Here is an 11,663-nt window from a genome sequence, read left to right as displayed (position 1 = left end):
TTGAAAATCCCTAAGTTGTATGTATCGGGGAACTTAGCTTACCCCGCGCTCCTCTCCAGAGTGGTGAGGATGCAACCGAGGGACTATAGCCAGGAAGCCGATATAAAATCGTGTTTATTTAAACTTCGGTGTAATTTTTTGTATTGATGCCGTGTGGTTCCCGGCACCAATACAAAAAAGAATAGGACCACTCCACTTCTTTCCCATGGATGTTGTAAAAGGCGACTAAGGGATAGGCTTAAAAACTTGGGTTTCTTCTTTTAGGCTATGGGCTAGCAACCTGTCACTATTTGAATCTCAATTCTATCATTAAGCCAAATAGCTGAACGTGGCCATTCAGTCTTTTCAAGATTGTTGGAAATTTTTGGTTGGTAAGTTTGGTTATATTATCGAGTGTCGGCTCGCACTAATTGGCGAGAACGGCGGAAGTGATGCGCCGGAGATACAGCCGTCTGGATGTGACAAGCAACTTAATTTTTATCAACATACTACTATATAAGTAATACATACATACATAAAATCACGCCTCTTTCCCGGAGGGGTAGGCAAAAACTACATCTTTCCATTTGCCACGATCTCTGCATACTTCCTTCGCTTCATCGACATTCATAAATAATTCATCATGAAGGATGAACCGCTATATTTCATATCTAATCATTAAATATACTAAAAAAAATACATACATACATATGGTCACATCTATATCCCTTGCGGGGTAGACAGAGCCAACAGTCTTGAAAAGACTGAATGGCCACGTTCAGCTAATTGGCTTAATGATAGAATTGAGATTCAAACAGTGACAGGTTGCTAGCCCATCGCCTAAAAAAGAATCCCAAGTTTGTAAGCCTATCCCTTAGTCGCCTTTTACGACATCCATGGGAAAGAGATGGAGTGGTCCTATTCTTTTTTGTATTGGTACCGGGAACCACACGGCTATAGATAATATAATTTACATTTAATTAAACCAATGACTTTGACCAACCTCTTCCAGTCAGCTACATCCTCACCGTTAATGGCTGCACAGGCTGTCGGCAGCTTCCGCTTCAATTATTGTTCCACACTTGAACTGATGTACTATCAGCGCTTCCCATAACTCAGTCCTATCCACGGTCCGAAAATTATGATGCTTTAATCCGCGCGTCGTCTGACCAACTAGTGAAGCGACGTCAGAGTCACACGTCGTCACGCACAGTGAAACGACACGATATGAGTCTTTGTCTCGTTCTGTTTTCAATAATATTCCATTTTCCTGTTGTTTCCTGATATGGAGTTAGAAATGATGTACTATCAGCGCTTCTTATAGCACAATTTTATCCACGGTCCGAAAATTATGATGGTTTAAACCGCGCGTCGTCTGACCAACTAGTGAAGCGACGTCAGAGTCACACGTCGTCACGCACAGTGAAACGACACGATATAAGTCTATGTCTCGTTCTGTCTCCAATGATATCCGATTTTCCTGTTGTTTTCTGACATTGAGTTAGAAATGATGATGGAGTTAGACTATCAGCGCTTCTCATAACTGAATCTAATCAAACAGAGTCTAAAAATTTCCAATCTAAGTCTGATAAACTAAAAATTAGTTTAGCGACCTGAATTGGCCTTTGGTAACAGGTTTATCTTGGTCTGTCCTGTGATAGAGGTCACAAGGCCACTTTTCACTAGATGGATTATATCAAAGATAAGATAAAAGTCAAATTCAAACATAGAATAATTATGATTTATTTAAATCACCTGAAGACTTGAAAGAAGAAGTTTGCGAGTCGAAAACTTTAATGAGAAAAATGAACTCTTGAAAGTAAACTTTTAGTAGGTACAAAAGTTTATATAAATGACTAAGAAGCCTAACTACTTCGATTAAAATTTTTGTAAATTTAAATTGCCATATATAAATAAAATCAAATTAAACTTACACTTTAGTAGGAAGCATGCAGAGATCGTGGCAAATGGAAAGATGTAGTCTCTGCCTACCCCTCCAGGAAAAGGCGTGTATTTATGTATGTATGTAAACATACACTTAAATGATGCATAACTATATCAACTGTCTTATCTTTGCGCATTCCCAATTGCACCCTCCACAATAATGCTTCGGGAACTGGAGTCTGCCTATCCGTCCAGTCCGGAGATGCATAAATAAACCATCATTTCCAGGTCATCATTTTCAGCTGAACATCCTCTCAATAGCAATTTTGTACTGTGTATACATTGACAGTTCACTGCTATCCAATATTCCATTTATCGGGGCATGTTTCCACGAAACGAGCTCTTTTATGAAACTTTGGTCACGAAATATCTAGAGTACAGAAGAGAGGATATTTAAAATTGAAGGGGCAGGTCTGTACCACCATTCCTATGGCTGAGCAAGCAGATGGGGGACTTCCTCCACGTTATAAATTGCGTATACTACCATTAATGGCTCTAGCAATCTTCGGGTTATAGAAAACTTTCTAACAAGGCGCTTTCTTGACTCCCGACAAATCTGTTTAGTAACCCTTTCGTTTACGAAAGGCACATGTTTGTTTGTTTGTAAAAACTTTATTATATTAACCAGGTATCTAAAAGAGTCATCTTTAAGATCCAATTGGCCTCTTCGTTTACGAATCATATCCTATCAAATTCCGGCAAGTGGCCGGAGTTGTGGCGGTACAAATAAAAACTGTAACGGAAATGGAAATACTACGCTTTCAGGGAACAATCAAATTTTTAAAGTCTTTATGTTCATGGCATTATATCTTACCTTCACATTGAACATTCTACTAATCACAGTAATCAACTTAAGGACTTCAGGGCCTATTTGCATTACACGGATAATGTTACGGACTTCTTCTTCCACGATAGCTTTTCCCCGGGCGAATGACAGAAAAATGCAAAAGAGCAGCCTTCTATTACCCTTTTTAATTTATATCTTCACAAGCAGCTAGGTCTTGCACTAACCTACTTCACGATAATACCCGGTAAGTGTTTAAGAAGGCTTATATATTATCCCATTTGTTGTCTATGTTCCAAGGATTTATTCTTGAAGATAACATGGAACACAACGGTCGAGTATTGTGTTCTGGGTTTAAATTTCACTCAGCTGTTGAATTACCTTCTTTAGTGCTGTAAGAATTTAGAAATTAAATCTAGTGTTTCATGTTATACAAGTAGTTCGCTTTTTAGAATATTATATAACCGCCTCTGTGGTGCAGCGGTAGTACGCTTTTATGTGACACCGGAGGTCCCGGGTTCGAATCCAGGGCATGATGAGAAAAGTACTTTTTCTGATTGGCCTGGGTCTTGGATGTTTATCTATATAAGTATCGTTGAGTTAGTATCTTTTAACACAAGGCTTACTTCTAGGCTAACTCAATCTGTGTAATTTGTCACGTCTATATTTATTTATAAAATTCTAAATATATATATATATATATATACACATATGTTTAATATAGTTTATTAGTTATTAGTTGCTTATGTCAATTATCGACAGTTTTAGCACCTTTTCTAGAGGCGACTAAGGAAATAGGTTTTTTCTGAGAGAGTGTGGTTCGGATGCAATCTGGACTAAAGCCAGGAAGAAGATCACGCCTTCTTCATTTCAGACAGAGACCATACACCACTTGCTACAATCTCTGCATACTACTTTTGCTTCATCCACGTACTTGCATCTATCATTTTAATCGAGCTTATCCACTTTGGGCTCAGCATACTTTTGATCTGATCTTTCAACAGATTAATCAGATGTAGGAAGTATAATTATTATGTTATTTATACCTACAGAAGATAGAAGGAGAAAAGAGGAGAAAATAATCAGTTTAAAATGTCTATATTATGTAACGTAAAATTCAGAATCTTTGACCATACAGACAGTGCCGTGTGGTTCCCGGCACCAATACAAAAAGAATAGGACCACTCCATCTCTTTCTAATGGATGTCGTATAAAGCGACTAAGGGATAGGCTTAAAAACTTGGGTTTCCTCATTAAGGCGTTGGGCTAGCAACCTGTCACTATTTGAATCTCAAATCTATCATTAAGCCAAATAGCTGTACGTGGCCATTCAGTCTTTTCAAGACTGTTGGTTCTGTCTACCCCGCAAGGGATATGGATGTGACCATATGTATGTATGTATGTTGACCATAAAAAAATATATTTTTGACATATCTCTAACAAACAACATCATGGCAACCGTTGCTATGGCGTATACCAAGAAGGTTGCCTACACAGATATATTCGATTTTCCCCTGCCAACTTTTCTATTTACACTGGCCTTGTATACTTGTAAATAATAAATGTTCTAGTGTCAGAACAGGCTATCAACTTGAGAACTTCAAAGTTGCTTCAAGTGGGGTATACTCTTTCTGACGGCTATTGTAAAACCGTCAGTTAAACTTCTAAAGAAGGGAATAATAATTAAATTTTTATATTTACTTTGCTTATTTATTTTTAAAAAAATATGGTCCGGTAAAATCCCATAATTCAAAATTAAGACAGATGGGTGTGGTAACTGGAACGATGTTTAAGATTCGAAAACCATTAAAAACAAAAGAACGCTTGTTTGGCGTCTGAACCCAAAGGTCCCGCGTTCGATTCTCAGTCTGGTCATGTTGGAAAAAGTACATTTTCTGCTTGGAATCTAGGATGTAATTCAGTATTTTATTGTAAATTTAGCTATTTGTTCATTCAACAGTCACGTCTATATCCCTTGCGGGGAAGACAGAGGCAACAGTCTTGAAGAGACTGATAGGCGACGTTCAGCTGAGTTTGGCTTTATGATATAATTGAGATTCAAATAGTGACAGGTTGCTAACTCATCGCCTAAACCAAGAATCCCAAGTTTATAAGCCTATCCCTTAGTCGCCTCTTACGACATCCATGGGAAATGAGATGATTAGTTATTTATTTATTAAAAAAAGTATCATTGAGTCAGTATCCCATAACACAAGTCTCGAACACTCCCATAAATAAATATTCATTTTAAAAAATAAATTCTTCCGTCAGGCTGGTAAAATGCTTAATAAGTTTGTCTTATTGTATCAATTAGGTTAGCCAGCCGTAATCTAATAAAAACTTATGAGTTTCAAAAACTTTTAACTCCCAACGGCTCTCATCGAGTCGATTTGTATTCAAAAATAAATTCAATGGAAAGGAGTTTTCGGGATAAAAGTTAATTTGATCCAAACTCGGGAAAGGGTGAAAGGACATAGGAGAGTGAATTCGGAAGTAGTGTTTTAAACAAAAGTGAATTGAATACTGCCAACGGGTATCCATTGTTTGAATTTAGTATCTCTACATTCTGCTTTTGTGCCGTGTGGTTCCCGGCACCAATAAAAAAGAAGAATAGGACCACTCCATCTCGTTCCCATGGATGTCGTAAAAGGCGACTAAGGGATAGGCTTATAAACTTGGGATTCTTTTAGGCGATTGGCTAGCAACCTGTCACTATTTGAATCTTAATTCCATCATAAAGCCAAACAGCTGAACGTGTCCTATCATTCTTTTCAAAACTGTTAGCTCTGTCTACCCCGCAAGGGGTATAGACGTGATAATATGTATGTATGTATGTGCATTCTGCTTTTGATGGTAAAAAAATAAGGTTCCCGTCGTGACGTGCCGCTGCGGTCTTCCCTACTCCTCTTTACAGCCCGGGAGCCTTATAATAACATGCGCACGCGCCGTGGGCCATCGCCTTTGGACTACTACAACTCACCAAGTTAAGTAGCTCGCTATACTCTGGCGGCTACTTGCTGGGTCTCGTGTCTATAGCTCGGTAGAACGCTTGTCTGTCCCGGGTTCGAATCCCGGCCAGGGCATGGTGAGAAAAGAACTTTTTCTAATTGGCCTGGGTCTTGGATGTTTATCTATATAAGTTTTTATTATAAAATATAGTATCGTTGAGTTAGTATCTCGTAACACAAGTCTCGAACTTACTTCGAGGCTAACTCAATCTGTGTAATTTGTCCCGTATATATTTGTTTATTTGTATTTGTAAACCCACGCCCTCTTAATATTGTTAAACTAGTCCGCTAATAAAGGTTGTAGTTATTTTATGGATCTTGAAATTATCATTCTCTCTCTGATCATCTCTTACCTGCGAAGTTATACGTTAACGCCTAACATTGCAGTTTGTTACCGCTTCTTCTGCACTGACGCCTTGGAAGCGGCAAGTGAACTTAGTTTTAAGTAATTTATTTGACGTCAACCAATGTTGTGAAACCAAAAGATTTGACAATTATTAAGCGATATGAAGTATCCTATAATAATGAATTTGAATCTAAATCTAAATCTGAATTTTGAATTTATTATATTAACGTTACAAAAATTGTGCAGCAAAAAATATTTAAAACACTCATAATTGCTTTACTTAATTCTTCTGTTTGCGATGGACTACCAACCTATCACGATCTCTGACTTACCAGGTAATTGTGAAGAATTTTAAATATAATGCTGCAGTGCAGTTTGTGCTACCGTTATTTCTGCACAGACACTTGACTTAATTTTATGTAGGTAATTCATTTCGCGTCTTTTTTTACATACTAGGCTACCGATCGTAGTTTTGTACCTGCTATCGATATAAATTTGATCGAGTCTGTACAATCATTCGGCATACGGCGAGTAAGCAAAGCAATCTGGGTCAGGACATCTGTTTGCATGCCTGAGACAGCATCAGCATCGAACATTGTTTAGGCGAATCTAACATCGTCTTGGAGAATAAACGTGTGGATGAGGCATTAATGACAAGTAGGTTTAGACATGCTAGTGCCGTGTGGTTCCCGGCACCATTACAAAAATGAATAGGACCACTCCATCTCTTTCCCATGGATGTCGTAAAAGGCGACTAAGGGATAGGCTTATAAACTCGGGATTCCTCTTTTAGGCGATCGGCTAGCAACCTGTCACTATTTGAATCTCAATAGCTGAACGTGGCCATTTAGTATTTTCAAGACTGTTGGCTCTGTCTACCCCGCAAGGGATATAGACGTGACCATATGTATGTATGTAGATTTAGACATGTGTGTGTAGACGTTGAGATTATCGATGAAGCAAATGCATCCTGGAATGGCGACCAAGAGCTGGAAAGAGGAATACCGGCAGACCATTCACCAGCTGGTCCGGCGACATTAAAAACCATGCCGGGATAACCTGGGGTAGAAAAAACTTTGATAGAGCTAGGTGGTAAGATATTGGAGAGTTATATGCCCAGCAGAGTGCAAATATATGCTGAAGAAGAAGAAGATGGTTTTAGAATTCGCGTTAAATTTGAATAATATCGGTGATTTTCTGTGGAGAAGTAGACACAAACAAACAAACTGAAAACTAAAAACGTTGAACCTTTAGAAAGTGTGACTACAGATTCCGAAGTTCTACCTCGTTATTATAAAACGACACTATATTTAGTTTTTAAATAATTGAAAAACAGACAATTAAATAATTAACAAATCCATGGTGTTATTTAAAACTGTGCATCACGCTTTTTAAAACACCTTAAACGTTCGACCAATAACGACCTAATTATAATGAGCATAAATTCTGTATTTGATCAGCAACAACGGATACAATGTAGCGGGTAGTTGTACACACAGCTCAGGAGATACCTCGGCCACCTCCCATACACCAATCAAGGCGAGATGGCACAGCATCTCCTAATGCCCACCGTACCTAAATGCCACCTCCTCAATTAGTACATCGTAGCTCATCTGAATGAATAATACTCCCGCATTCCCGCCGTTCCATTTGTTTGAGATAGGATCTAAGTACACGTGAACTTCGTACAACATGCTGTCGCAGCGAGTGATTGAGTCTACTACTGCTGGATTTGATTGCCCAATCACAGACGGTTTACCTATGTTGACGAAGCGGTGCCAGGGACGTGACAATATAATTGGTTTAAATAATCGATGATAAAACATATTATGTTTTCTACACGTTCTGCAACTGGATGTTTAACTCCAATTTAATATAACGTCAAAGCGAGAAATTTTCTTATATTATCTTCCTTTTATTAATTTCGTTTATTTTGATCCTGCCTGCTCCACCCACCCTGCTCAAATATATTTACATAACATCAAATTCAAAATTTTTATTCATTATTATAGGATTCTCCATATCGCTTAATAATTGTCAAATGTTTTGGTTTCACAACATTGGTTGACGTCAAATAAATTACTTAAAACTAAGTTCACTGCCGCTTCCATCCGCTTCGCATCATGTGAAGTACATTTCAATTTCATATTGTTTTCAATCTCGATCTTTGAAGCCAATAGCTAAGAAAGCTATGAAAATAGAAGAATATGCTAACAAAGGTGATCCTCAATTTAAAAAAAACCTTATGTATCTATATTAAAATCAAGTTAAAAAGAAGTGAAAATTTCATAAACCAAAACCTACTCCTAATAAACTCGTAAAGTATAATGCAAATTCTCAATTAATGATCACATCAAAAATTAATAACTTGTTACATTATTCACCATCAATCTTGGCTGAATGATGGTCCTTCTTTCAAGTCCGAACGCCCAAACTTGAGGGTTGTTTATTATTAAAATCATCCCTTAGCGCTGCGAAAATCTTGATACTTGAAAGTTCGAGAAAACCCTTGGTCTTAATCTGTCAAGTTATTGTGCGCTAAGTTATCATTTGAGACAAGTGAGATTTTGTGTCATGTTTTGTGTTGAGGAGTTCCTGAGTTGAGGAAATATGATCTACAGGATACTAGGTTTTAACCACAGCTTCGTTTGCGCGAATTTTGCGCCACCTATTAATGAATATAGGTTTTTGATAATCCCACGGGAGTTTTAGTTTTTACCGGGACGAAAAGTCCTATGTATTTAACTAAACTCTTTAATAGGTATATATACGCAATATCAAGAAGAATGGTTCTTAGTTAACGCGTCAAGAGGCAACAAACAAATAAACTTACGTTCACATTTATAATATTAAATGAGTTTTTTTATTTTATTCATTTAGTAAAAATAGTACGGTGGTGGAGCATTGTCACTCAAAATACGTGTTTGTTTTTACAAATTCAAAATTTTTCATTATTATGGGAAATTTCAACAACACTTAATAAATGTCATAATTAAATGTCATATATTTGGTTTCACAACATTGTTTGACGTCAAATAAATAACTTAAAACTAAGTTTACTGCTGAACTGTTGTGTTATTCAATAACATCACCTTTACAATTATTCAAACTTAGAATTGTGGACGAGGGAACACATTGTTATGATAAATTGATTTTTTCGAAATTCAAATAATAAACATACATAAATGGTCACGTCTATATCCCTTGCGGGGTAGACAGAACCAATAGTCTTGAAAAGATTGAACGGCCACGTTCAGCTATTTGGCTTAATGACAGAAGTGAGATTCAAATAGTGATAGGTTGCTAGCCCATCGCCTAAAAAAAGAATCCCAAGTTTGTAAGCCTATCTCTTAGTCGCCTTTTACGACATCCATGATAAAGAGATGGAATGGTCCTATTCTTTTTTGTATTGGTGCCGGGACCACACGGCACAATAATAAAACAGATTTTATTATTCCATTAAAGTCATGTATTAATTACATATATTTTTTTTTAGTTACGCGTACAATAATTTTCAAGGAGTGAATTGTTTGCTATTTATATAAGTGAAAGTTTTTTTTTAAATAATTTTATCGTCTATGTTACGAGACTATGAGATGCACGAGGTTCGGAAAATTCTTCAGTTGAGCGACTTTAAAGCTTCATAAAAATAACATTTTAAAACTAAATTACCAAGGCACTCGGGATGAACTTAGTTTATAAAAATTCAATTTCAAATGCGCGCTAAGAAAATTTTTCATTTTTATATACATATTTTAGTAATATTATAAATGCAAGTAAGTAAGTTTATTTGTTTGTTTTCTCTTCACGCATTATCTACCGAATCAATCTTGGAATTTTGCGTTCATAATATAATTAAGATAAGAAGGAATTACGGTACTATTAATTCCGATAAAAAATACAGGTTCCGTATAATTTGAGAAAAGAATTTGCCTGTTTTTTTTTTGTAAGCGGAGCTAAATTTGTTGCTTTTTTATTAATGGCGTTAAACTCGTCGATTTTTGAAGGTGGCGCTAAATTCGTCGCTTTTGGTAGGCGGCATTAAATTCATTGCTTTTTTATTAATGGCGCTCAATTCGTCGCTTATTGTAGGCGGCGCAAATAAGAATGCTCAGTTTGAATACTATTAATTAATAATGAAACCAAGTAATATTATTACTTAGCATCTGTTATGTTGCCTTTTAATAAAATAAAAATAAAATAAACGCGGGCGAAGCTGCGCGTAAAAGCTAGTCAATCAATAAAACATCGTAAAAAGATACTTGCATTAACCCTAGCTAAGCCAGGACGAGTTAAAATACAGTACACGGAACTCAGTTAAGTCGCCTACTTCTCTATGAGACCCCTGTAATCCTTCTAAAGGGTTCTTACAATATTATTGTAAACATACGGGTGGATATTATGTTGTTTTATTACGTGAACAATTATTGACCCCGTGGTTTCGTGGTGCCACGTGGTTTTCGTCACTTAACAATCGTCGAACGAACATCGCGAGGAAACTTGCACATTGCACATCAGTTGTCAGAATGTGCAGGTCTCCTGATGGTGTTTTCTTTACTGTAAAAGCATCGGTTAGAAAAGAGTCCTTCGTACATGGCCGGTAGGATTTGTAAATGTGCGCCACACGCGCGTGCGCACGTGTATAACTAAAATTCCCGTTTACCTTAACCGTTCGCCTACCGACGCTCTGCCTGCGCAATAAAAAACCGTATGTTCCTTACAACCATAAGCAAAATAATGCCGGGATATCAAATTCCACTACAATCCAATATAAGAATAAAGGCTTTATAAAAACCTTTTTTTTCTATGAAGGTATGAAATAGAAGTTGGTATAAATCCATTTATATTGAAACTAGCTTTCACCCGCAACTTCGTCCGCGTTAATTTAGCGCAATCTACAAAAAGCGACGAATTTAGCGCCATCTACAAAAAAAATACCGACGACGCCACCTACAATACGGGACAAATTTTGCGACACCTTTAAAAGGTTACCGGTTTTCCCAAATCCCATGGGAACAATAGTGTTTTCCGGGATGCAATGAAAAGTACCCTATGTCCTTATCCAGATTCTTAATTATATATATCTACGTGATATTTCAAGAAAATTATTTAAGAAGATATCCCGTAAAATGATATACAAATATACTTACTTTCGCATCTTCAATATTAGTTGAGATTTTGATACACAATCTGACCAGCTGTTAAATCTAGTGGCATATAAAAATAAGCTATACAATGTACAGTACAGCTCACCCTATCAGTTTCAATGCAGACGTCGATAATCAGAATTCTCCGAGCCACCTCATCCCACAGGAATTCAGCGAATCCCGGCGATAGTTCCAGCAATATTGACTTTATTGGACCAAGTGACCACTAGCTACGTACTAAGTAGGTAAGTATTTATTAAGTCTCGTTCAACTTTTGTTTTAAGCAAAGTAGTTTGTGAGGGTGTTTGTCTGTACTGTAAGTACTGTTTAATATACATATTGTACTTGTGGAAATTACAATAAAAAGAAAGCCAATTATACTCCTAAAGGTTTTATCCATCTCTCTGCGCGAAACATCCATAAAATAAGTCCAGTATTTATTGAGCTTAATCGTT

This window comes from Amyelois transitella, chromosome 3, assembly GCF_032362555.1.
Source record: "Amyelois transitella isolate CPQ chromosome 3, ilAmyTran1.1, whole genome shotgun sequence".
NCBI lineage: Eukaryota > Metazoa > Arthropoda > Insecta > Lepidoptera > Pyralidae > Amyelois > Amyelois transitella.
Note: the sequence above shows the minus strand (reverse complement) of the source record.